This window comes from Pogona vitticeps, chromosome 10 (genome assembly GCF_051106095.1).
Source record: "Pogona vitticeps strain Pit_001003342236 chromosome 10, PviZW2.1, whole genome shotgun sequence".
Taxonomy (NCBI): domain Eukaryota; kingdom Metazoa; phylum Chordata; class Lepidosauria; order Squamata; family Agamidae; genus Pogona; species Pogona vitticeps.
This window is the reverse complement of record NC_135792.1, coordinates 14,809,531-14,834,822: the sequence shown is the minus strand read 5'-3', so window position 1 is coordinate 14,834,822 and position 25,292 is coordinate 14,809,531. Positions and strand designations below refer to the sequence as shown.

At 43.0% G+C, this 25,292-nt stretch overlaps 1 protein-coding gene across 4 annotated transcripts in view; it reads right to left on the bottom strand.

Moving 5' to 3' along the window:
* The window catches only part of RIPOR1 (RHO family interacting cell polarization regulator 1), a 156,880-nt gene extending 136,453 nt beyond the window's left edge, over positions 1–20,427 (bottom strand). For 2 of the 4 annotated variants that reach the window (XM_078380364.1, XM_020811464.3), the window contains exon 1: positions 2,824–2,963. The gene's annotated coding sequence lies outside the window, so the exon portion shown is untranslated. Of the gene's footprint in view, positions 1–2,823; positions 2,964–3,439; positions 3,515–20,272 lie in introns of those variants that run through there. The other 2 variants (XM_020811466.3, XM_078380363.1) reach the window with 2 other exon arrangements.
* Between the last annotated feature and the right edge of the window lie 4,865 nt (positions 20,428–25,292).

Genomic DNA, 25,292 nt, shown 5'->3' with positions numbered 1-25,292 from the left:
CAAGCATGAATAGTTTAACCCACCAGATCTGTGGGATGTTAGTTATGGAAACCCATTTGATGTTCAAGGAGGGAATCCCTTTCTCGCCCTGCTGGGCAACAATATTATTAAAATCAAACTTGATGTAAATAGTTTTATTGATGTTCCTACAACAAATGTTGGTGTTTTGCACTTGAGCATGAGTAATATCGAGTCAGAAAGAGTTACTAGATTGATTGTCCCTAGAAACGAACTCTCACAAGCAAGTTAGTGGTGAAGCCTTCTGGGACTTCAAAAAGAACTGGGTTACCCAAGGTTGGGAACCACTGTTCTGGATAGAAAGAACAAGCTTTTGAGGCAGACCTTCCTCTGCCTTAACTAAAAATTATGTAATCCAGATGTCCCTACATGAAGCACTGTCTACAGTTTTAGACCACAGGTGGGTGGGTGCAAAATACAAAGAACTAAGTTTCTCCCTGTAAGTTTACATCACTGATAGAAACTAAGGGGAAGGAGAAAGAGTTACATAAATGCTCCCAACCCTCCTGAGTTGAGCTGCAAGATAAAATCCAGCTAAGGTGAACGTGTCAGGATTACATGCACTATACAGTATAGGTGAAAATGTTAGTATTATTTAAACACGGCAGAAACAAAAGTAAATTTTCTGTCACCAGTAATACAATTTTGCATTAACATATCCAGTGCATTCTGAGCCTATACACATCTATCTCAGGCTTATCCATCTCTGTCACTCTCTCTCTTGCAAGAAGGGAGTTAGATATCAAACAGCACTCCCAGTAATTATTTTCAATTGCTAAATCTGTGGCTTCATTTTATCAGGAAATGAACCTGCTTTGGGCCACAACTAAATCTCTTCCATCTCACCTCCAAACTCAGAACTGGTTATTTTCTGCAACCCACCTCTGAACTGAGCTTCTCATTAATGTTAACTGTTCCTGCTCAATTAGAATGACGGGACACAGGAAAATTCACACTAACCATTCACATTTCCAACACACACACACACACACACAGAGAACCCCAATCTTAGCATCAACTTCAGACTATAAGTTTTTGGGCTGGCAAAGCCAGGAGCAGAAGGCTTTCATCTAATAATTACACCCTGCTAGCCTCTTCAGAAGAACTTCCCAGCTGTGAAACCCACACTGCAAATTAGAGAATAAATGCAACAAGCTGCCTGACAAAGGGAGCAGGCAAATTACAGCCAACTGGCAACCAGACAGAGCATTGCTGGAAATCTAATCAGGCATTTGTAGAGAATGGCTACTCAGCCATAAAACAGAAAATGAATTTTACCTGATATTACTCAGGCAGCTACTGCTCACAACACATGGACCTGAAGGCAATATGCAAAAAGGGGAAACTTATTGCAGTGCCAGCAGTTCATAAACAGTTCAACCTATGCATCCCTCAACTCTCACCTTCCACAGTCTAGGCCCACAGGTGGGTGGGGTGTTAAGAGTCTGGAAAAGTTACTTGAATTAAACTCTCAGAATCCTCCAGACAGCATGGCCATTGGCATAGGCATTCTGGGAGTTTTAGTCCCCAAACCTTTATCATCCAGAATCCCAGATTCCTTCCTTTCCCGTTGCTCACATAACCCTCGGCTCTTTTCTGTCCGTTTTTCCCACTACCACAAGCACCAGATGCCCTGTCTTGCCACTAGTCTGAACAGCTAAAAATTGAAAATCTGCACACATGCTAGAGAAAAACATTTGGACTACAGGATGTGGTCCCCCTAGAGCAGCATTCCTCAACCCAACCCCTCCCTATGTTGTCAGTGACCATTCCCGTCATCTCCATCCACGATGGCAAAGGGCACCCTGGACTAGGAATGAGAGAAGCTGAACTCAACATACAGGACTGTATTTGGAGGCCAGAAGGTTGGGAGAGGATGCCCCAAATTCCATTCTCAACGCCAGCGCTCAATCCAGCAACACAGGATGTAATAACACTCAGTCTCTGAGCATATGCAGAGCTCAGAAGGGCAAAAAGATAAAACATACACAACGCACACAATACACGGAATGCACTTGATAAAGAGACCTTCTAGTATAGAAGAAATGACTTCCATCTGTTCCTCTTTGTATAAATTGAACACTACCTCTTTAAGACAAAACAAAGAAATATCCAGTTTTTTTTTAATCCTACAGGACTCAGGAGGAAAACAGAAATGGCTGCCACAGCAGGTACACTGTCCTGCTGAGCTCTCAACGAAATACCGATATAGAAACCATATTCCATCCTCATTTCTAGATGCCCAGAGAAGGAAGACTTGCTGTGGGTCCTCGATTCCGACTTTTGATCCTTGTCAGGGTTTGCCAAAGTACTCAACAGTGATTTTCCTCCTTTAGAAAGGGGGAGCCCCTCGGTCCTTTTTCCTTTCTTCCTATGACATAATAAAATATCCACTATCGTATCCATTTTTGTAAAATGATGAAGAATCCGGACAAGGAGAATGGAATAAGGACCCTAGACTTGGGAGCCATTTCGGAAGCGCAGGAATGGAGGCAGCGAGGGCCCCTCCTGCCATCACCCCTCCCTACCGCTCAGGGAGCCGGCCAGGCGGCGCCTCCCAGCCCCGGCCCGGCCCGGCCCCAGCCCCGGCCCCGGCCCGTCGCAAAGAAGGTCAGGCAGAGTCGCGGCCGACGAGACAACGCGCCCCGCATTCGTCCCGCACTCTCCCGGCGGGCCCCGTGAAGGGCAAAGCCCCCACCCGAGGGTCCCGGAAGCCAACGAAATAAATAAATAAAAAAGAGACGCCCCCGGATCCGCGCCGAGGGCGGCCCCGCTGTGGGTCCTCCTGTCCCAGCGCTCACTTACATGACTGCCCGGGGCGTCTTCGAAAGTCATGCGCGCCGCCGCCGCCGCCGCCGGAGGGTCAAGGCAAGAAGCCGAGAGGATCCGTCGCGGGACGGAAGGCGTCGGGCGGAGCGCGCACCCGGGAGGCGGCTCGCCCTGCGGGCACTGCCGGCGTGGGGCGGAGGCGGCGCGAGCACCGAAGGAGGGAGGCAGGGAGGGAAGGAAGGAAGGAAGGAGGGCCGGCCACGTTGTTTCTGGAGGGTGGCGCTTTCGGGATCGCTGAGATGCTGGCCGGGGAGGAGTTCCTCTTGGAACACCCCGTCTCGCCTCGTCACAGTAATCGGTTCTCCCTCCGCACGTGGCACACTCGGGTCGCAGAAGAACTCTTGCTCATGCGAGGCAGAGGCTTTCTAAACTTCACGTTGAGCCGGGGGGGGGGCGGGGGCTTCTCTTGACAAGCCTGCACCACACGGTATCCTTCCAATCTCCCCCTTCCATGGACCGGTGAAAAACAGCCCTTTGAAGGTTTGCTTTTAACCCCTAAAATTGCAGGTTTGTAATTTTTTAAAAAAGGGGACGCAGCACATCTTTCTCAATATTTTTTTAAATCAAGTATTTTAAATTCGTTTTACATCACCTTGTATTCCTTTGTTGGAAGAAAGATGAGATGTAAATGAAACAAATCCATGGAGCACACTCTGCAAGAGATCAAAGATCAAGTCTTGGAAGTCTTTTGCACGCTCTTGTTGAGGAGGAAGAGCTCAAGGCTTGTTACAAAAAGTGGTGAGGACTGGCTGAGTTGAACCTAACCAAGCTGAGGCTGTACTGAATGCAAACTCCTCCCAGCCAAAGGATGTTGGAAATGGTTTAGGGCTACCCTGACCTAACTATGTGACTTGGTCTACCTCCTCTGGACTAAGAAGAGTTGGATCTGGTGTAAATCAGGTCCTCTCCTTTTCTGGCTCTTCTGCCTGCAGATCTTTTCTTAGCCAACACAGCTCTTGTGTCAGCAGATCCAGAAGTGCAGACAGATTTGAGATGGATCAGCAAAAGGACTGGTGTGCAGGCTCAAAAAGATCCTACCTGTTCCACATCCACTGTGCCTGGCATATCCTTTGTATTAAGATTGTATTTTAAGTCCCATTCTAATTAGTAGGACTTGCTTCCATGGAAGAATCATGTTATGTTTTTTTCTCCATCTGTAATTCAGATGTAAAAAGATAACCATCTTTCTTTCATTCTCTCCATTTTTGATGGTTCTAGTTTCTGTTTTGTATTGCAATGCTTTGATTACACTTTCTGTCCATACTGCACCCTAGCCACATGCATAAATATGAAGTAGTGGCTTAAACCAAGTAGTACTTGTAAACTGAGTGCAATATGAAAGTGTCTCTTTAGATTCCTCTCCTGATACTGAAGTGAGAAAAGACTCACCAGTTGCTGACACCATTTCTCCGAGTGAGCACACAAGCACCTTGCCAGATGTTTGTTTTACCATTGCAACACAATTTCATTTGCTGAGTTGTTTGTTTTTATTTTGTATTTTGTTTACTGTTGTTGTTTAGTTAAGTCATGTCCGACTCTTCGTGACCCCTTGGACCAGAGCACGCCAGGCCCTCCTGTCTTCCGCTGCCTCCCGGAGTTTGGTCAAATTCATGTTGGTCGCTTCAATGACACTGTCCATCCATCTCATCCTTGGTCACCCCCTTCTCCTCTTGCCCTCACACTTTCCCAACATCAGGGTCTTTTTCAGGGAGTCTTCTCTTCTCATGAATATTGGAGCCTCAGCTTCAGGATCTGTCCTTCCAGTGAGCACTCAGGGTTGATTTCCTTCAAAATGGATAGGTTTGTGCTCTTTGCAGTCCAGGGGACTCTCAAGAGTCTCCTCCAGCACCAAAAAGCATCAATTCTTCGGCAGTCAGCCTTCTTTATGGTCCAGCTCTCACTTCCATACATCGCTACTGGAAAAACCATATCTTTGGCTATGCGGACCTTTGTTGGCAAGGTGATGTCTCTGCCTTTTAAGATGTTGTCTAGGTTTGTCATCGCTTTCCTTCCAAGAGGCAGGCGTCTTTTAATTTCAGGGCTGCTGTCATCATCTGCAGTGATCATGGAGCCCAAGAAAGTAAAACCTCCGTATCTGCCTCCATATCTTCCCCTTCTATTTGCCAGTAGCCATGATTTTAACCACTGATGCATTTATTATAGCATGAGATTTTTTTGGACTATTACCTACTTTATCTGATGTCCAGAAAACATCGTGCTATAGTAAATGTACAAGTTTTCAAATTACCAGAGGATGCATTGCTGGTTTTGTTGCAACAGGCTAACACAGCTCTCCCTTTGGAGATCAGTAAAAGGCTCCTGCAGAATTTGGCAGCTGGAAATGAGACTCTGCTTCAGTTCAAACACAGGCATTCACTTACAAATAGTGAACTTTTTGAAGCTGACATGCAGGGTGTAATTACTTGTGCTCCCTTTACTATTACAGTTGTGGTACCTTTAAGAGTCACAGCCCAACTTTGTGAAGGCTTTTTACCTTGGAGGAATAAACACAAACACACACACTTTTGTTCTCCTTTTGCTACATCCCTCTATTTATAGAACAAACTCACAAAGGGTTGGTTTTGTTTTCCTATGCAGCAGTTTGCAATTATACTATATGCTGCTATAGAGTTTCCACTTTTCTGCCCTCTGTGTGTGCACACACACACAGTGGGGAGGGGAGAGCTACTTCCATTGGAGAGCAGCCCAACAGGGGCCTGGTTCCTAATTCCAGTGTAGAGGGGGGAACTGTGTATGTTATTTACTGTTGATTGGTGGCAGATACGCAACAGCTGAGCCAAACTGTAAAGTAGTGTTGCTGCAGTGCTGGAATACAAAGGGAGACATTGTGAGCTTCTTCAGTAGATCATTCTTCTGAAATGCATGGTGTAGCCATAAAGGTCAGGAAGGATGCCTTTTCATGTGGAGGAAGATAGAAAAAAGACCTCCTTGGTCTTTATATGGAAAACCCACGTGCTTTTCCATATAAGCTGGCTTCGGACCACAACTAACAAAGCTTGGCTAAAGAGGATGCTCATGTGGCTATCAAATAACAGTTGGGTATGGGGAGAAGGAAGTTACACTTGCAAATTCAAGATTGATCAGACTCCCAACATATGTGTGAGCATCCATGTGTTTTGACCACAACTCTAGACAATGTAGGCCAACAATGAAGGACTGGGAGACTGGCTGTTCAGTTATGTTCTGGATGGTCACACCTTACTCACCCCAGAGGTAGAATCAACCATTCTGAATGCCTCTAATTGTAATTTACAGGTGTGTTACTATTTTCTAAACTAAAGGCACTTATCCTCCAGCTAAAATATAAAATGATCACAATTAAAAAGCTCTAATTAGGAGGAACTTAGATGGACAAGAGTTTTGAGTTGCAAAACAGAAAAAAATGGAAAAGGTCAGTTTCTTTCTGCTTGTAAGCAACATGAAATCTGAGCTCAGCCTTCCCCACAGAAGCAAGAGGTCATAAACAAGAAAGATTTACATCTCTTGGTCAAATTTTAAATGGATGAAGTTAAGAACATCATCTGAACATGTTTTTTAAAAAGTATTTTAAATATTAGCCCCACCTTCCTGTCAGTTTGAACAGCAAGCTTGCTTCTTCTATAAAATCACAAAAAGCTCACCAGTAATTTAAAAATAGAAAATCAGAACACAACCATGCTAAAATTAAAACTAGAAAAGCCAGACCAAAAATGTCAACACTTGGGAGATAATAGGTTTTTCCACTTGTTAGCAAAATGCAAGGGGCCAAGAAGAGTCCTGTTTAGCCCAAATTAACTCAGCATATCCAGTTCATCTCAATATGTGGGCACTGGGCCAGGGCTGCCCTGATGACTTAAATAAATGAGCAGATTTGTATGGGAGGACTTTTACTTTTGTTTTATTTTGGAAAATGTTGGGCTATCAATGTGGGTTGGCTGGTTGGTTTATTGATTTATTTAATATGCTGCATTTCTCCCAGCAAAGGGGGCCCAAGGCAGGTCCAAAATGGCTCCCAATTATATATTTTTGCTGGGAATATATTTCTGCCTCTCCAAGAATTACTGCTGTGCTAAGAGAGAAGAGGGATGCTACAGGGGATAGGTGGAAGGAGGCAGGTAATTTCAAAAAGACTCCGCCCTTTTTTGGGAGGGGATGGATGGTCAGAACCCTGCATGAATTGTCTGCCTGAGGCAAAAGCTTTAGGGGCATCAACCTTCCAGGAATGCTTTTCCTTCTTTGAAGGAAGTGTTTGGCAGCTGCAGTCTTGGGAATGCAGCTGTTCCTTAGGGCAGGGAGCTCCAGTGGTCAGAGGGACACTGCACAGAGCAATGTTACATCAACGAACAGGTTTTTGCCAAGAAAGAAACTGCTGTTAATCCTCCAAGGGTGGAACAATGTAAGATCAGTTTCTCTGGGAAGACTGCACACCTTGGCGCATTTCAGGGCACATCCAGAGGCACTTCTGTACAGGCCCTTTGCTGGTCATACAATAGCTCTGTTTCACCCTGAAATGAGTGACTAAAACGGATGGTCTCTTCCAGCCATTGTGCAGCTCCAAACAGTTAATCACTTTGTCTATTCACATTTGCAGCCTTCTGTTTCCTGGATTGTACATGCAGCATGCCACAATGTAACGCAAGCAGAGAGACATCACAATATTTGTTATATAGCAGAATTCCTTCAGTGCACATGAAGTATGCTGCAATGCACATATTCAAATGTGCATACTGTATTCTAAAGCTGCACATATAGAGAGCTCTGTTGGAATAAAGCATCAAGGCAGAGAGCAAGGGATCTGAAATGGTTGCTGGGGATATTAGTCAGTTACATAGCTGGAATGAGTATTCCATTACCCCTTTTGGCTTCTGTGTACAAAATGGTATTATTGCATGTCTTCTCCTGTGAAATCACTTCCTGCTTCTTTGTCTTTTCCAACTCAGCTTACACATCTTTATCCTCTTGCACTATTTTAAAATGCCTTTCCTAGTTAATATGCTGTAAGTGTACTTTTTCCTTTTACTTTATTGCCAGTCTCTAGAGTGGTTTTCTCGCAAGCCTGTCATAGGCCTCTGCCAATAAAAACACTAAATAATGCTAATAAGCACAATGTTTTGAAAGTGAAATTGTCTAAAATATCCAGGTTTTACGATCTGCAAGAGCTTGCCCTGCACTCAAACCCACCACCACGAAAGACACATCTGGTTGCAACATGAAAAATGGCATTCTTGTTGACTGGTCCCATAGTGGGCCTGCATGTCACCAGAACTGCACATGCACACATGCAGATGTGCCATTTTCTTCTCACCTATGTCTTTCTATACTGAAGGGCTCTGGAAGAAACTGTAGCTTGGATAGATATAGCCAGGCTGGTTTGGGTTCTCTTTAGTGTTTTCGAAAGATTGGCACAAATATAGGTTTGCATTGGCTTACATTACTTGGAACCCTTTGGAGTCCAGCTGGGATGAGCTCACTGCCTGTGAAATGCATTTGGCCAAGCAATTTTCAAGAGATGAAATCCAAGACATTTTGGTGCCCAGCAATTTTTGGCATGAGAAGCTTAGAAAACAGATAAAATGTATACCATCTAGTGGCTGGAGAGATGGTCAGTTTTATGTGAAAGAAGAAAGATGCAGCTGGAAGGAATTGGACTGAATAAGAGTTACAATAGGATACCCAGTGTGGTGTTGTGGATAGAGTGACAGATTAGCAGACTAGACTATACAGATGTAAACCATCACAAGAAAAATACATTTTTAAAGTGTAGATTGTATGTGATCGTCACAGCAGGAGTTTGTTTTCAGCCCCAATAATTTACAAATTAGAGGTCAGCTACGTGGGGGTCTACCCTGCTCAACAGCCTCTGCTAGAACAGCTGGAATCGCTCTAAAAAACATCAACCAGACAAAAGACTTGTTGGAGTGTTCCATCCTGTCCCTAATGGGTACCAATCCATCCTCGATTGGTCTAGGACTGGACTCTATTTTTTATTTTGGACTGATTAGGATCGGTCCAAATAAAGATAGTTTTCTTCCTTCCTGATCATCTTCCTTGCTCCAGTGTGGGATCAGTGGTGTGTTCTTCTTGAGGCGAATGGCAGTCAGACATATCTTTCTTTTCTCCCTGCCATCTCGCGCCACATGCTTACACACGTGTGTGTGGGGGGATGTGCACCCATACAAGTGTGTGTCTCTGTGTGTGTCTGAAGTGCAAGGATGTGTGGGATTTGGTCACTAGAGCTGGACAGTGTGCTTAATTTTAAAGCTGGGGATGATGGGGCGACAAAGCAGATAAATACGTGCATGGAAGAGTGTGTATGCGCAACAAACCCTCTTGACAGTGCCTATGTGTGTCTGTCTTACCCCCGTTCAATAGATCAATGGGCCCCATTTAGTTCCTCCTTGCCTTGCCCCATTTTCCATCTCACACATTTTTGTCACTTTCCCTGCCATCTGCTGAGTAGGGGAAACAGTTAATTTGCCAATATCCAGAAGTGCCTTGCTTTTTAAGCCTCCTGCTGCTAGTGTACCCATATCCTTAATTTGTTTTATGTTGAACTACAAAATGATTTCAGGTTTGATGACAGATTATGTCCTTTTCCTCTCTTAACTAAGTGCCCTTCCAGCTGGGCAAAAATGCTATTATCGTTTCACTACATGCTGATTTCCTGACTGTACCTGTGTGTGTGTGTCTTACTCCCTTTCAGTAGATCAAACACATTTGTGTTGCTTATGTACCCAAATCACAGTGTCTTGTTACTATGAAATACACCAATTAGGCCTCACTGTCCAGTTTTGGATACCAGATTCAAAAAGGATGCTGACAAACTGGAACAAGTTCAGAGGAAGGCAACAAGGATGATCAGGGGGCTGGAAACGAAGCCCTATGGGGAAAGACTAAAAGAACTGGGCATGTTTAACCTTGAGAAGACAGAGGGGAGCACTTTTGATGGCACTTTTAAAATACTTGAAAGGCTATCATACAGAGGAGGGGCAGGATCTGTTTTTGATTATCCCAGAGTGCAGGACACACACCAATGGGCTCAAGTGGCAGGAAGCCAGATTTCGGTGGAATATCAGGAAAATTTTCCTAACTTTTAGAGCGGTATGGCAATAGAACCAGTTACCTTGAGAGGTTGCGAGTGCTCCAACAATGGGGGCATTCAAGAGAAATTTAGACCACCATCTGGCAGATATCCTTTAATCCGTGTTCCTCCACTGAGCAGGCGGTTGGAGTTGATGGCCTTATAGGCCCCTTCCAACTTCATGATTCTATGATTCTGTGAAGGTAAAGGCAAATGCAGCCAGTCAATGGTGACTACTGCAATATGAAATACTATCACTTTTCTTCTTCTTCTCCAAACAGGAAAGGAAGGGGCTTTAACTTGGGGACGGTCAGAACCCCACTCCCATCATCATCATCATCATTAGCAGAGAGAACAATAAAAAAACCGGGTATCTCTGAGTGAGTTAAAGACACTGTAAGTGTCAGTTCATAGATTGCTGCCTTGTTGTGGCGAAGGGGCTTGAGTAATTCAGAGAAGCTATGGGCTATGCAGTGCAGGGCCACCCAGGACGGGCAGGTCATAGTGGAGAGTTCTGACTAAACACAATCCACCTGGAGCAGAATTGGCAAGCCACTTCAGTATCTTTGCCAAGAAAACTCCATGGACAGAAACAAAAGGCTAAAAGATATGACGCTGGAAAATGAGCCCCTCAGGTTGGAAGGCATCCAACGTGCTACTGAGGAAGAGCAGAGGACAAGTAAAAGTTAGCTCCAGAGCTAATGAAGTGGTTGGGCCAAAGCCGAAAAGACACTCAGCTGTGGACATGCCTGGAAGTGAAAAGAAAGTCCGATGCTACAAAAAAAAAATACTGCATGGAATGTAAGATCTATGAACCTTGGGAAGCTGGATGTGGTCAAACAGGAAATGGTAAGAACAGGAATGGGCAAATTCAATTCAGACAGTTATCGTATCTACTATTGTGAAGAATCCTGTAGAAGGAATGGAGTAACCCTCATAGTCAACAAAAGAATGGGAAAAGCTGTTCTGGGATACAATCTGAAAAATGATAGAATGATTTCAATATGAATCCAAGGCAGACATTTCAACATCACAGTAATCCAGGTTTCTGCACCAACCACCGATTGCTGAAGAGGCTGAAATTGACCAATTCTATGAAGATTTACAACACTTTCTAGAACTGACATTAAAGAAAGATGTTTTTGTCATTATAGGGGATTGGAATGCTAAAGTAGGGAGTCAAGAAATAAAAGGATCAACAGGTAAGTTTGGCCTTGGAGTTCAAAATGAAGCAGGGCAAAGGCTAATAGAGTTTTGTCAAGAGAACAAGCTGGTTATCACAAACACTCTTTTCCAATAACACAAGAGGCGACTCTACACATGGACATCACCATATGGGCAGTACCGAAATCAGATTGATTATATTCTCTGCATCCAAAGATGGAGAAGCTCTATACAGTCAGCAAAAACAGGAGTTGGAGCAGATTGTGGCTCTGATCATCAGCTTCTTATAGCAAAACTCAAGCTTAAACTGAAGAAAACAGGAAACACCACTGGGCTAGTCAAGCAAATCCCTTATGAATACACAGTGGAAGTGAAGAACAGATTTAAGGAACTAGATTTGGTGGACAGAGTGCCAGAAGAACTATGGATGGAGGCCCGTAACATTGTACAGGAAGCAGCAACAAAAACCATCCCAAAGAAAAGGAAATGCAAGAAAACAAAGTGGCTGTCCAACGAGGCCTTACAAATAGCAGAGAAGAGAAGGGAAAGGAAATGCAAGGGAGATAGGGAAAGTTACAGAAAATTGAATGCAGACTTCCAAAGAATAGCAAGGAGAGACAAGAAGGCCTTCTTAAATGAAGAATGCAAAGAAACAGAGGAAAAGAATAGAGAGGGAAAAACCAGAGATCTGTTCAAGAAAATTAGAGATATTGTGCAAAGATGGACATGATAAAGGACAAAAATGGTAGGGACCTCTCAGAAGCAGAAGACATCAAGAAGAGGTGGCAAGAATACACAGAGGAATTATACTCGAAAGATCTGGATGGCCCGGACAACCCAGATAGTGTGATTGCTGACCTTGAGCCAGACATCCTGGAGAGTGAAGTCAAGTGGGCCTTAGAAAGCATGGCTAACAACAAGGCCAGTGGAGGTGATGGCATTCCAGTAGAACTACAGTGGTGCCCCACATAGCGATGTTAATCCGTTCCGGATTAATCGTCACTATCCGGAAACATCGCTATACGGATAGGAAAACCCCATAGGAATGCATTAAACTCCGCCGATCAGCTGTTCTAACTCCGTTTAATCCGTTCCTATGGGGCGAAAACTCACAGTTGAGCAAAGATCTTCCATAGCGTCACCATTTTTGCCGCCTTGGTAAGCGAGGAAACTGCGCGAAAATGCTTGCGGTGGCCATTTTTTTAACCTGCCGGCCATTTTGGAACCGCCGATCAGCTGTTCTAAAAACATCGCAATGCAAAGATCAGCAAGCGAAACGCTTACCGATCATCGCTATGCGATGTTTACCCTATCTAAACATCGCAATATGATCACATTAGCGATCGCAAAAAACAGATCGCTATGCAGATTCGTCGTTAAATGGTGCGCTCGTTATGCGAGACACCACTGTATTTAAAATCTTAAAAGATGAAGCTGTTAAGGTGCTACATTCAATATGCCAGCAAGTTGGGAAAACTCAGCAGTAGCCAGAGGATTGGAAAAGATCAGTCTACATCCCAATCCCAAAGAAGGGCAGTGACAAAAAATGCTCCAACTACCGTACAATTGCAATCATTTCACACACTAGCAAGGTTATGCTCAGAATCCTACAAGGTAGGCTTCAGCAATATGTGGACCAAGAACTCCCAGAGTACAAGCTGGATTTCAAAGGTGCAGAGGAACTAGAGACCAAATTGCTAACATGCGCTGGATTATGGAGAAAGCCAGAGAGTTCCAGAAAAACATCTACTTCTGCTTCAGCCTTTGACTGTGTCGACCACAATAAACTATGACAAGTTCTTAAAGAAATGGGAGTGCCTGTCCACCTTATCTATCTCCTGAGAAATCTATATGAAAGACAGGAAGCAACAGTTAGAACTGAATATGGAACAACTGATTGGTTCAAAACTGGGAAAGGAGTACAACATGGCTGTATATTGTCTCCCTGCTTATTTAACTTATATGCAGAATACATCATGCAAAAGGGCTGACTGGAGGAATCCCAAGACAGAATTAAGATTACCGGAAGAAATATCAACAACCTCTGATATGCAGATGATACCACTCTGATGGCAGAAAGTGAGGAGGAATTAAAGAACCTTTTAATGAGGATGAAAGAGGAGAGCGCAAAAAATGGTCTGAAGCTGAACATCAGACCCAGATCATGGCCACTGGTCCCATCACTTCCTGGCAAATAGAAGGAGAAGATATGGAGGCAGTGACAGATTTTACTTTCTTGGGCTCCAGGATCACTGCAGATGGTGACAGGAGCCTGGAAATTAAAAGATGCCTGCTTCTTGGGAGGAAAGTGATGACAAATGTCAACAGCATTTTAAAAAGCAGAGACATCACTTTGCCAACAAAAGTCTGAATAGTCAAAGCTATGTTTTTTCCAGTAGCGATGTATGGAAGTGAGAGCTGGACCATAAAGAAAGCTGACCACTGAAGAATTGATGCTTTTGAACTGTGGTGCTGGAGGAGACTCTTGAGAGACTCCTGGACTGCAAGGAGAACAAACCTATCCATTCTGAAGGAAATCAACCCTGAGTGCTCACTGGAAGAACAGATCCTGAAGCTGAGGCTCCAATACTTTGGCCATCTCATGAGAAGAGAAGACTCCCTGGAAAAGACCCTGATGTTGGGAAAGTGTGAGGACAAGAGGAGAAGGGGACGACAGAGGATGAGATGGTTGGACAGGGTCATTGAAGCGACCAACATGCATTTGACCCAACTCCGGGAGGCAGTGGAAGACAGGAGGGCCTGGCATGTTCTGGCCCATGGGGTCATGAAGAATCGGACATGACTTAACGACTAAACAACAGCAGCAACAACATTGATTTCATATGCTTCTGTCTTTCAAAGAGCCCTTACTTTTAAAAACAGAACTCAAGTTCCTGGCTGAAAGAGGAAATACATAAAACTAAAACTTCATGGTTTCCCTCAAGGCCATTCTAAAAATGTGCTATAGGATTTTGTGATTTTCCATTCACACCCATGGAAACCAATTATAAGACTGATTTCTTAGCTTGGGGTTTAACCATGCCCAAATAAGTTGCATGTTCATAGTTGAAATATATCTGAACATTACACTATTAAGTTTTGGTGTTGCATCTTTAGATTTTCTGGACTAACAAGGAGCTATGACTTCATACACTCTCAATTAAGCTGTTCTTAAAATATTTCATCCTCCTTTGATTTACAGTGAGTCTGACTTTTCCAAAACATTTTGCTATCTGGTACCTTTAACATAGCCACACATTAATTTTCCATTTTTTTCCTGCCCAGAGATCCCTTCCTGCAATATAAGTCTATTAATCTCTCTCCCACCTATGTGAACTGTGACTACATATGAAGAAGATATTGCTAGCTTTAACATTAAACAGTCAGTTCTGAAGGGCATTTTGCATAATACATTTTAGATATATACAGTAAGCCCACGTGAATGCAAACAACACATTTATCTTATGCTCACAAAGGAATCAATTTTTGCTGCACTCTTTCCTCAGGTTTACATCTAGGATCAAGCTCAGTGAGATGGGCCCACTGTTGAAAGCAAATTCATGCTCAGTTCAATTCATAAGGAACAGCTGTATGAATTAAAGGGAAGTCATTTCCTCTCAAGAAACTAACATGTACATTTGCTCTGCCCACTATTCTTGCAGGTGCTGCCACCTGCTGCTGTACTGCAGTATTCCTCCTGTTGACATTGATTTTACAAATCCTGCTGAGACAGAGAAAATGGTTTAGGCTGGTTTTCCTTTACATCCCATCACTCGTTCTTCCCATATGCCAGTGTAAAAGTGCTGGTTCAAGCCCCTATTTGCTGTTTCAGGAACTCAGATTTATCTTTGCATTATGGGTTTTCAGCAAATGACCACATGAAATTATACAAAAACCCAAGGCAGGTGACAAACTGAATAAACATGCTGTGATTACAAAGTACCAATTCATATGAATTCGGCTAGAAGAGGGTGAAACATGGTCCCAAATCACTCTCTCCCCCTCCAAAAACAAAACACAGATGGGGAGATTTCTAGAGACACATGAGCAGCAGTAAAAAAAAAGATCAGGAAAAACCAGGAAAAGGCTGGGTGTCCTCAAAACAATACAGATGTAGGAACAGGTGATACCTTTATTGGATCACTAAAAACAAACAAAAGCAAAAAAATCAAAAATTAAACAGCTACTTTTCAATTATAATTAATCTTCTTCAGGCTGCATACCAAGTTATAGTGGGTAGTTTCAAAATTACACTTTCAAACTGCCCACAAGAACCTGGTACACAGATTGAAGAAGATGAATTATCATCAAACACTAGCTGTCTTTTTTAGTGATCCAATAAAGGTATCACTTGTTTATGCAGTTAAAAAAAGAGTAATAAATCTATTATTGCAAAACTTTAGTTCTAATGAAGCAGATTGTTTTAAAAATAAGTCTCCATAAATTAAGATTCTCGGGGGCTAAATAAGCAGTCAGCTGTACTGAGGAGAACAGTCCCACAGCTGATGTTAGAGGGGTTCTAATTATACATGTCCCCACAAAAACTAGGCTCGCTCAGGACAAGGAAGCACACGGGGATAACAGACCTGGAAGGACTCAGGCTGCTGAAAAAAGAAAAAGAAAAAACTTTGCAAGCAAGGAAAAATAATCGTTAATCTAAAGGCAAAGACGAGGAGTTGATTTCTATAGTTGTTGCATACTGAAAGCCTGCCAAATGTGATCCTGACAAAGGGGAAAGGCAGATAATGCAGGAGGTTGCCCGGTCTCTCTTGGCTGCCATAGATCCTACATGTCCCCAGTAAAATGATGCAGATCTGGTAAACTAATCAAAATCAATACTGGAGCAAATAGGACGTCTGGATGAACCTTGGCTCACATTATGCCCCTTTTAGTTCAATTGTCTCTTTTAAGTCAGAGCCCTTGAGCAATCCACCATTCAAACAACAGATGATTCTACAGTTCAGAACATAGTGTTCTGAATACTCTCTCTCTCTCTCTCTCTCTTTCTCTCTCTCTCTCTCTTGTACTCCTTGACCAGTCAGTAGTGGACAAAAAGCTCGGAAGGCTTTGATGACTGCTAACATTTCCAGATGATTCATATGTAGCAGCCTCTCTGAGCTGGACCACTTGGTATGCATCTTGTGAATGCCACAGTGTGCGCCGCATCCTATCGTACTGGCATCTGTTGTAACTTGCACAGTCAATTGGAGGGGCTTGAAAGGCTGACCAATCAGCAGGTGAGGCTGGAAAGTCCACCATGTTAGTTGACACGGCAACTCTGGAGTGACCTGAAGGCGCTTGGCAGGATTATCCAGCAAGGCATCGAACTGGGAGAGGTACCATGCCTGTAGTGAGCGCATCTTCAGTCATGCACGTGGAAGCGCAGATGTGGTAGAAGCCATCAAACCCAGGAGATGCTGAGTATGGTGTACTGTTACTCTGGCTCCAGGCCAAAAAGGACAAATGGCAGGATGTAATTTGTGGATCTTTTCAGCCGAGAGGAAGATTCTGGCTCTGTTGGAGTCCAGAACTGCGCCAATATAGTCCATTGTCTGAGATGGTATGAGATGGGATTTTGTTACGCTGACTTGAAATCCTAGATCTGCCAGTGTTTGCAGCGCGAAAGCTGTGTCCTTTTGTGCCTTTGTAAAGGAGCCAGTCGTCGTCTATATATGGGAAAACCATGATGTTGTTGAAACGAAGGTAGGCTGCTACTGGAGCTAGGCACTTTGTAAAAATCCTTGGGGCGGCGGCAGCAAGGCTGAAAGGGAGGGTGCAGAATTGGTACATTGATTCCATGAACATGAATCTGAGATACTTGCGGTGACACTCATGGATGGTGATGTGAAAGTAAGCGTCCTGCAAGTCTATCATGACAAACCAATCATCTGGAGCAAGAAGAGACATGATGGACTCCAATGTTACCTGCGGAACCTTCAGGGATGAAGGTAAGTGTTGAGACACCTGAGATCCAAGATAGGCTGTAGACCTCCATCCTTCTTGGGGCCTGTGAAATATTGTGAGTAGAAGCTGTCCAGTGCTTCCTGAGAAGTAACACATTGAACGGCATGCTTCTGAAGAAGGACAGAGATTTCTTCCTCTAGAGCAGGTGAGTAAGAAGTGGTCTGGAGATGACCAAGAGGAGGAGAAATACCTACAACATTTTTGCTGTTGGGTTTCATTTTAGCCTGAGGACCTATCTTTTGCACTAAGACTTGGTCTTGTAAGACATGAATTATGATTAAGAAACTCTCTTTAGGAATACAGTGGTCAGACAAAGAGAGAGAGAAAACACCCATGCAGTAAACCCTGTAATGGGATTTAATGTACTGTAATTGATTTAACAGCTCCCGTTCATTCTAATGGATCCACAGGTTGGAGCAATTGGTAGCAGGGTCAGGGGGTCTGAAGTTCAAATTCCCACTGTTCCTATCCAGAGAAGGGCCAGGCAAGCTCACCCAGAGAATGTGTGGGTGATAGGCTTAGGGGCCCTAAGGTGCTCTGGGAAAACAATATGGCCCAGGATGCCACCAGAAAAAGACACTGGGAAACCACAACTAAGCACTGAGTACAAACCCGGATAAGGTTACCATAAATTCCAATCAACTCGAGGGTACCTAACCATTCTAGCTGGGATTACAATCAGCATCTACTTTGTTTGAACATTATGAACACATTTTTTAAAATACTTCTTTTGTTTTAGCTTCAGTGTATTGAAATATACATACAATAGTAACCTCCTAAACATAAATGAAAATGGAAGCAGGCAGGTTAAAGCATGGCATGGAGTCGTAAGAGACTGCTTTTTGATGGAATGAGACAGGAGATCATCCGCAATCTGAAGAGAATATGTTGTGGCGCCATCCCTCCAACAACTGATTCCCCATGAGGAAAATGTTTTGCAAACCAAAAGTATATGTCGCTTACACCATTTCTGCTTCCTTTCATATTACCATGGACCCTGTTGTCTGCATGCATAATCACATTTCTCTAAATGTCAGATAATACATCTACTGTTGTTTGTCTCTAGTTTGTAATTCTGTCAGTATAACAAATGGACAGAAAGGTATATCCCTTCTCTCTCTCTCTCTCTCTCTCTCTCTCATACATACATGCATACCACAGCTGGCCAGTGCAGAGTTAACTTTCAGGAGAAGGAGGAATTTGTTATTTGCTGAGGCACTTCCTTTTGGCCAACAATAATAAAATCCTCACAAAGAGGAGTAATACATGTGGGGTCTATGTCAGCAGGGAGAGACCGGGTGACACAGGCCAAGCTAAGAGGAAGCCTCCTGCATTATCTGCCTTTCCCATTTGGTCTCCCTTGGCAGGCTCTCTACAGAAAACAAGATGTGCTTCCTTCCAAACAAGGCCAAATTTCCCCAAGGTCTGTTTTTGCCATGGAAACCATCTCTTCAACAATCCCATCCCCCCACATATGAAATGTAATGCAAGAGGCCAGGTGGACATGAGTTTAAATACACATCTAGAATGTGGAAGAAAGTGCCCCCCCCCCCCCAGTAATCACATTGGTCAGAAGATTCTTGGAATTGTAGTCCAAGAGAAAAGCAACTTTTCAAAGCCCCATGTTTGGTTTCCAGGAAAGCCATTTCTAAAATGATTTTTTTCCATAAAACTGGAGAGGTACAGTTTTATGGAAACAGTATATACTGTTTTATATACAGGACTCAGTGGACCTGAGTTCAAAAGACCTATTTACACCTCATGGAACAGAAGCTGCTGTGGCAAGCTGACGCTCTCACATAAATCCCAGCACTTAACAGAATAACAATGCAACTGCAGTGTAGTGATTAATGTGTTGAATGATAGGTCAGGAAAACTGCACTCAAATCCACGTTTAGAAATGAAACTTGAAGGGAGAGTTAGGTCCAATCATGTTCTATCAGCCTGACCTACCTTGGAGTTTTCATTTTTTTTAATCCACCTCATAGAGTTTGTTAATTGGGATAACAATGGGAGGAGGAGAGGCATGTACAGTGTGCTAAGGTAAATGTACGAGAGGCAGGGTATTAATGTAACAAATATAAATAATAAAGATAGGGATTTGCTTTTATATAAAGCAGAAAGTTCGGTTTCCTTAGTACATCTAGGTATACAGTAGCTAGCATGAGAGGTTTTTTTTAAAATAAGGCCTACCTAGGCAGTGGGAGTAGTCATGCATACAAACAATGTACTGTATCAGAAAAGTATCTTTTGGGAACAAAGCATTAGGGAACAAAGAATATTATTTATATATCAAGAATGTGTAATATCTTAAGAAACTAGCAGGTTACAGGACAACTGCCCTACCTCAACATGAAATATTAAATATATGAATTTCACAACATGTGTTGCCCTACAAACCAAAGCACTAACTCTTTCATATCAGTTAGCTCCTTTTTACAAGTATAGCACACAGTATTGTACTTCTTCAAAGGCAACAACACCCAGAATTTCTGAAAATTCTGTACACACTAAAGCTGCGAAAGTTAATTCCTAAGTATAATAAACAGCATCATGCCAGCCAGAATAGGTACAAGAGCCAAATATGGCCCAATGAACTATACACATCAATAAACAGTATAAAAAAGTTGTGGCTTTAAAAATAATTAATCTTCTCATACAGCACAGTGATACCTGCAGTTGATTTATACTAGTGGCTGAAACACACTCTGACAAATGGAAAAGATCCAACAGGACTATAGTTTATAAAATATCACACACTGACATGACCAGATAGGCGGGATATAAATAAAATAAATAAATAACTAAATAAGAAAATGTCCCTCAGACAGCTGTAGTTCAATATACCCAGATTTTGGGATTTACTTTTTGTTTGTTTGTTTTTACAATTCCCAGAATCCCAGAGTCAGTGACAGTATTGGCTGAAGAATTCTGGGAGTTTGTATTCAAGAAAGGAACTTTTCCAAGCTTTGAATTTACCATATTTGGCATATTTCAGTTGGAGGTTTGATTATCCCTTGTGCCTAACTAATTCTGCTTCAACTCACACTGTCGTCAAAAGTAACTTCCCCTGGATGAGAAGCATGCCCTTTCTCCTATATTCCACCATCTCCATTTTCATCAAGATTGAACATTCCCATTGATGACTACAATCTGGAGGCAGTGGGCTAATTGTCCAAGACATATATCTACTGAGACTCAAAGCCACATACTTACCAACCCAAAGGATTCGATCTAGAGGCTAGGAATCCAGTTTAATCCCAAATTCAGTCAGACCTTGATCAGCTTTCTTCACTGCCCAGCAGGAATGCTTTCCCAGCCTTGGGTGTTAGCTAAAAATTCCCTCTCCTGATTAAGCTGGGCAGGCACACAGAGCTTCCTCATTCTTTCCAGATGGACAGTTATGACCTGCCTCTCATTTCATGCTCCACCTCCCACAGAGTAGATTCAGACTGAACATGTTATAATCAAAGGGCTATCTCCTGTCAGAATATGCCACATGGTTCTCAAAACCCTTTGCAAAATTGTTTTATGTTTAACGCTGTGCTGCAGGCTGCCTTCTCCAGTACTTCATGCATATTAAGCACACATTTATAATTTCTGTGATGTAAAAGTTCATTACATGTAAAGATAACAAAGATAGAAAAGATAAAATACACCCTAGAACAATAAATAAATAAACATACGCAAAAAATGGACCAGCACTGTTTAACAACACGGCCTTTGGCATCACTCAGAGTTCCACTTTTCCCCCTATAGTATTTAACACTTATATGAAGTATCTAAGAGAGGTCTTCTAAGGCAGGGGTTGTCAACCCCTGGTCCATGGCCTGGTGCCAGTCTGTGGGTTTGCCGGAACTGGGCTGCGGATATGGCTCTCCACCCTCCCCCACACACGTGCAGTGGGCATGTAGCGCTCATGTGAGGGTGTCGCGCCCGCAAGGGGTGGGTCACGGTCACGCAGGGGGTGTCATATCTGCAGGGGGCACCCACGTGCCCCCCCGCACATGGAGCTTGCTCCCCCCAGCCAGTCCACGGTCCCAAAAAGGTTGGGGACTGCTGCTCTTAGTTTTGGAGTGATGTGCCATCAATATGCTGATGACACCCACCACTTTATCATCCAACACCAAGAAAACAGTCAGTACCTTTGCACACGGCCTAAGCTTAATAATGGGCTGGATGAGTTGAAATTAAATCCTCAAAGATGGGAGGTGCTGCTGGTCAGGAGAAAGTCTGATTCAGGAATTGAAATTCAACTTATTCTAGAAGAGGTTGAAATCCTCCTGACAGGTCAGGTTCATAGTATAGGAGTACTCATATTTTCAGGGATGGAAGCTGAAACAGCAAGATGTAACAAAACAAAAACAGCAGCTAAGTGAACCCAAACCCCCTTTTTGTCAGAGGAAGTACACTGGAGGGCAGACAAAAGCTGTTTCTGCTTCCTAGTTAATTTATCTCAAGTGCCTGCATGGTTAGGATAGTGATAGCAGAATGATGGCTGCCTAGTCTGCTCATATAGAGAAGTTATTACATTCCTTTATTAAAATTATAGGGCAAGAGCAGAATATGGAAAAATTATGGCCATGCTGTATGAGGATTCTGGGCATTGTAGTCTAATCAAGTAACTTTTCCAGGGTCTTCACGAAAGGCAGCTTTGAAAGCTACATGTCCAACAGGTCAGGAAATGCTAGGACAAGCTTCCTCTCATTAGGTTCTAATCAGATGCATGACTTCAACTCCCATCATCCAGCCAAACCAGCTGGATGGTGGAGTTATCATCTAAGATATCTGGAGGGCACAACCTTGAGGAAGAATGAAGCAGGGCGTAGAAAAGTTAGTGTGTATTGTTTCCTAGAATAAGAGATGATGTTGGCTTCGCTACAGGTATTGCAGATAGTCAAATTAAATAGTTTAAAAAGGGAAAGAGATTTTTTGTTCAACTATAGCTCCCATCATCCCCATCACATCAACAACCAAGATTTACAGCTCCCATAATCCCTCACCACTGGCTATGTTGAGTTAGGGCAGATGGGTGTTGCAATTTAATAGTATAGTATCTGAAGGGTCACATGACCCTCCAACCCATCCCAACTTAAAACTATCATTACCCATGGGTATAAGTGTTCATTTCCCCTCCTGACCCACTGGAGATCTCTATCAAAAAAAGCTTTGTTTCTGCATCTAAACTCCAGTTGGGAAAAATAATATCATAGTTGAATTAAGAGTCTTCTGAGCTTTCTGAAGTAGAAAGATTGAGCCCTGCGGGAAGCTCCTTTCCCCGTTCTAAAACAATAGAGCCATTTCCGTTTCAGCTCCTCAGATGCAACAACAACGATAGCTGGGCTTGGCTATAAGCAGCAACCTGGCTTGTCATGGGAAAGTCCCCAGTAACACTATTGTCAGAGAAACATTTAGCAATATACAGCATTGGGCACACGTAAGAATTTGTTCTCACTGTGCAGGATAGAAAGTCAGCTTCAAAAGAGTGGAAAGTTTTAGAAAAATTTGTAACCTTACAGATGTTGGAGATAATTAATGACTGGCTTCCTGTCCTTATATAGTACATTGAAAAGATTCTAATGAAGAACGCCCCCCTTCTGCTATAATTGCTAGGGAATTCTGAGGGAGAAGCAGAAAAGGGAACAGCACCCACTGTGTTTAGACCCCTTTCCACGACCTTCTGAACGAAGCTGTGAATGATGCAGAGCTGGGAATACTTTGAAGAATAAAATTATGTATTAAAACCATCCCCAACTGAACAGTGCTAGAATAAGTGTTCTGGGATCCAGAGCATCCTCATACACAGTCAGGGATGATTTTAAGTCAACTTTACATGTGTTCTTTTTAGAGGTAATTATCCAATAACTCTTAGAAGAACATAAAATCATAGAGGTAGACAATACTCCAATACTCTATCCTGGCAAGGGGATTGTGAGAGCTACAGCTTGAAAAAGTAACTTTCCCCACATCTGCTGCTGATTCTCCTCATCTTAAATTTTCACAGGATGGCCTGAGGTCAGTCTCCTTTTCTTCCATTTTCACAGCAAGGCCAGGCATGCTGTGAAGCAAAGCAAAGAGGTACTAACCACACAACATCTTCATTCCTGAAGAAGGCCTCTAGGTATTAGGGACCATCTTGTACAAGAGACATTTGAGGGAGAAATGAAGATGGAAGGCAAAAAGAGTCTGAGGCAGGGCTTTATATACCCAGCTGGGCCTGCACAAATGTAAATTTCAGAAAAATATTTTTAAAACTCTACTCTTGTGGAATGGGAAGACAGTGCATAAAAGGAGTAACTTCAAAGACAATAAATGTGTCACTTTCCAGAAAAGAAATACTCTACCACCACTTTGAACCTAGATGTTGTCTAGAGGCAAAACTGTAATCAGGAAGCCCCATCTGTGAAAACGTCTTCAGCACAGTGAAACTATGGATCTCAAAACACCAAAGTGAAATTTATTTCGGAAATTTAAAACAAAAACATGGATTTTGATGCCACCGTGTGGTGAACATCTTCACTGCATCTTAAAACTTCATGCAAGCTGTCAAACAAGTCTGATTGTACATGATTATGTTCAGAGAAGAAAGTTTTTGCACTTTCAGGATGAGGCTGAAGCTGCTAAAAATTAATATTCAAAAAGAAACTAAAATCAAAAGGAAGTGGAAGGGAAGGAAACGGATGAGAAAGGACAGATAGACAGGACAGGGCTTGGCAATGCTTGAATTAATAGGGCTGATGGGTAAATAGAAATGATAAATTTGAGCTTAAACCAATTATGAACTCTTCTTCTCCAAGCAAAAAGCAAAGGCAAAGCTGAGACAACTTCATTTGGTAAATGGCAAACACCACAAAGAAAGGTAACTGTGCCTTAAACAAGAGCCTCATGGTGCAGTGGTTAAACTCTAGTACTGCAGTCAAGACTCTGCTCATGATTAGAGTTGGACCCTGGGCTCAGGTAGCTAGCTTGAGGTTGATTCAGCCTTCCAACCTTCTGAGGTTGGTAAATTGAGTGCCCAACTCACGGAGGCAATATTTTTTAATGTTATAAAATATTACCTGTACCTGTTTTAAGTCATGCTGTGTGTTTTTTCTGGCTGCTGCACTTGAAGAAATCTAGGATACACATTAATGGACTAAATCAAAGCAAGAGTCAGTAACCTGATACAGTGAACAAGACTGCCATTGTTAACCAAAGTTACACTCCTTCAAGGTAAGGAGGAGATGATGAACACTCAATGTCAAAGTAACTCCAGAGTCCAAAAAGAATGAATTGCCCAGAACACACATGTTTACCACATAGCATATTGGTAGAACTGGAAAGAGTTATCCTTTTTGGACCAAAACCCTCTATGCTGGGTACAGGATTCTGAGAAATGTAGCCAACAAAAGGAACTTTTCCAAACTTTGCATATGGGGCAGCTGTATGCAACGCTGCAGATTTCCAGTTGTTGGCCCAGCAGCAACTAATCAAGTGTGCTGCAGCTGCCAAGGAAGCCAACACAGTCCTAGGCTGCATCAATGGGGGGGACAGCATCAAGATCACGGGAAGTGATAGTACCTCTTTATACCACACTGGTGAGGCTGCACTTGGAGTGCTGTGTCCAGTTCTGGTCACCCCAAAACAAAAAAGACACTGAGGCCCTGGAAGGGGTGCAGAGAAGAGCAACAAAGATGATAAGGGGACTGGAGGCTAAATCCTATGAAGAACGACTAAAAGAACTAGGTATGTTTAGCTTAACGAAGAGAAGACTGAGGGGAGACATGATAACAGCCTTCCAATATCTGAAGGGTTGCCACAGGGAAGAGGGCATCGATTTATTCTCCATTGCACCTGAGGTTATTACAAGAACCCATGGGTGGAAACTCATCAGAGGGAGATCCAACCTGGAAATAAGGAGGAATTTCTTGACGGTGAGAATCATCAAGCAGTGGAACAGCTTGCCCCCATCACTGGAGGTTTTCAAGAAGAGATTGCACAGCCATCTGTCTGGGATGGTACAAGGTCTCCTGCCTTGGACTGGAAGACCTCCAAGGTCCCTTCCAACCCTACAATGATTTTATGATTCTATAAGTAGAGCATTTGACAGAGAGGTGGCCACCAGAGAAAGGTCAGTTCCTAGCTGCGCACTTTCTGGCCTCCTTCAGCATGATCACTCACAGCATCAAAGCCTAAGAGATGCGAGTGACACAGATAGTTGTTCTCAGGGAGAGGCGCTCCATCGAGTAGCAATGTC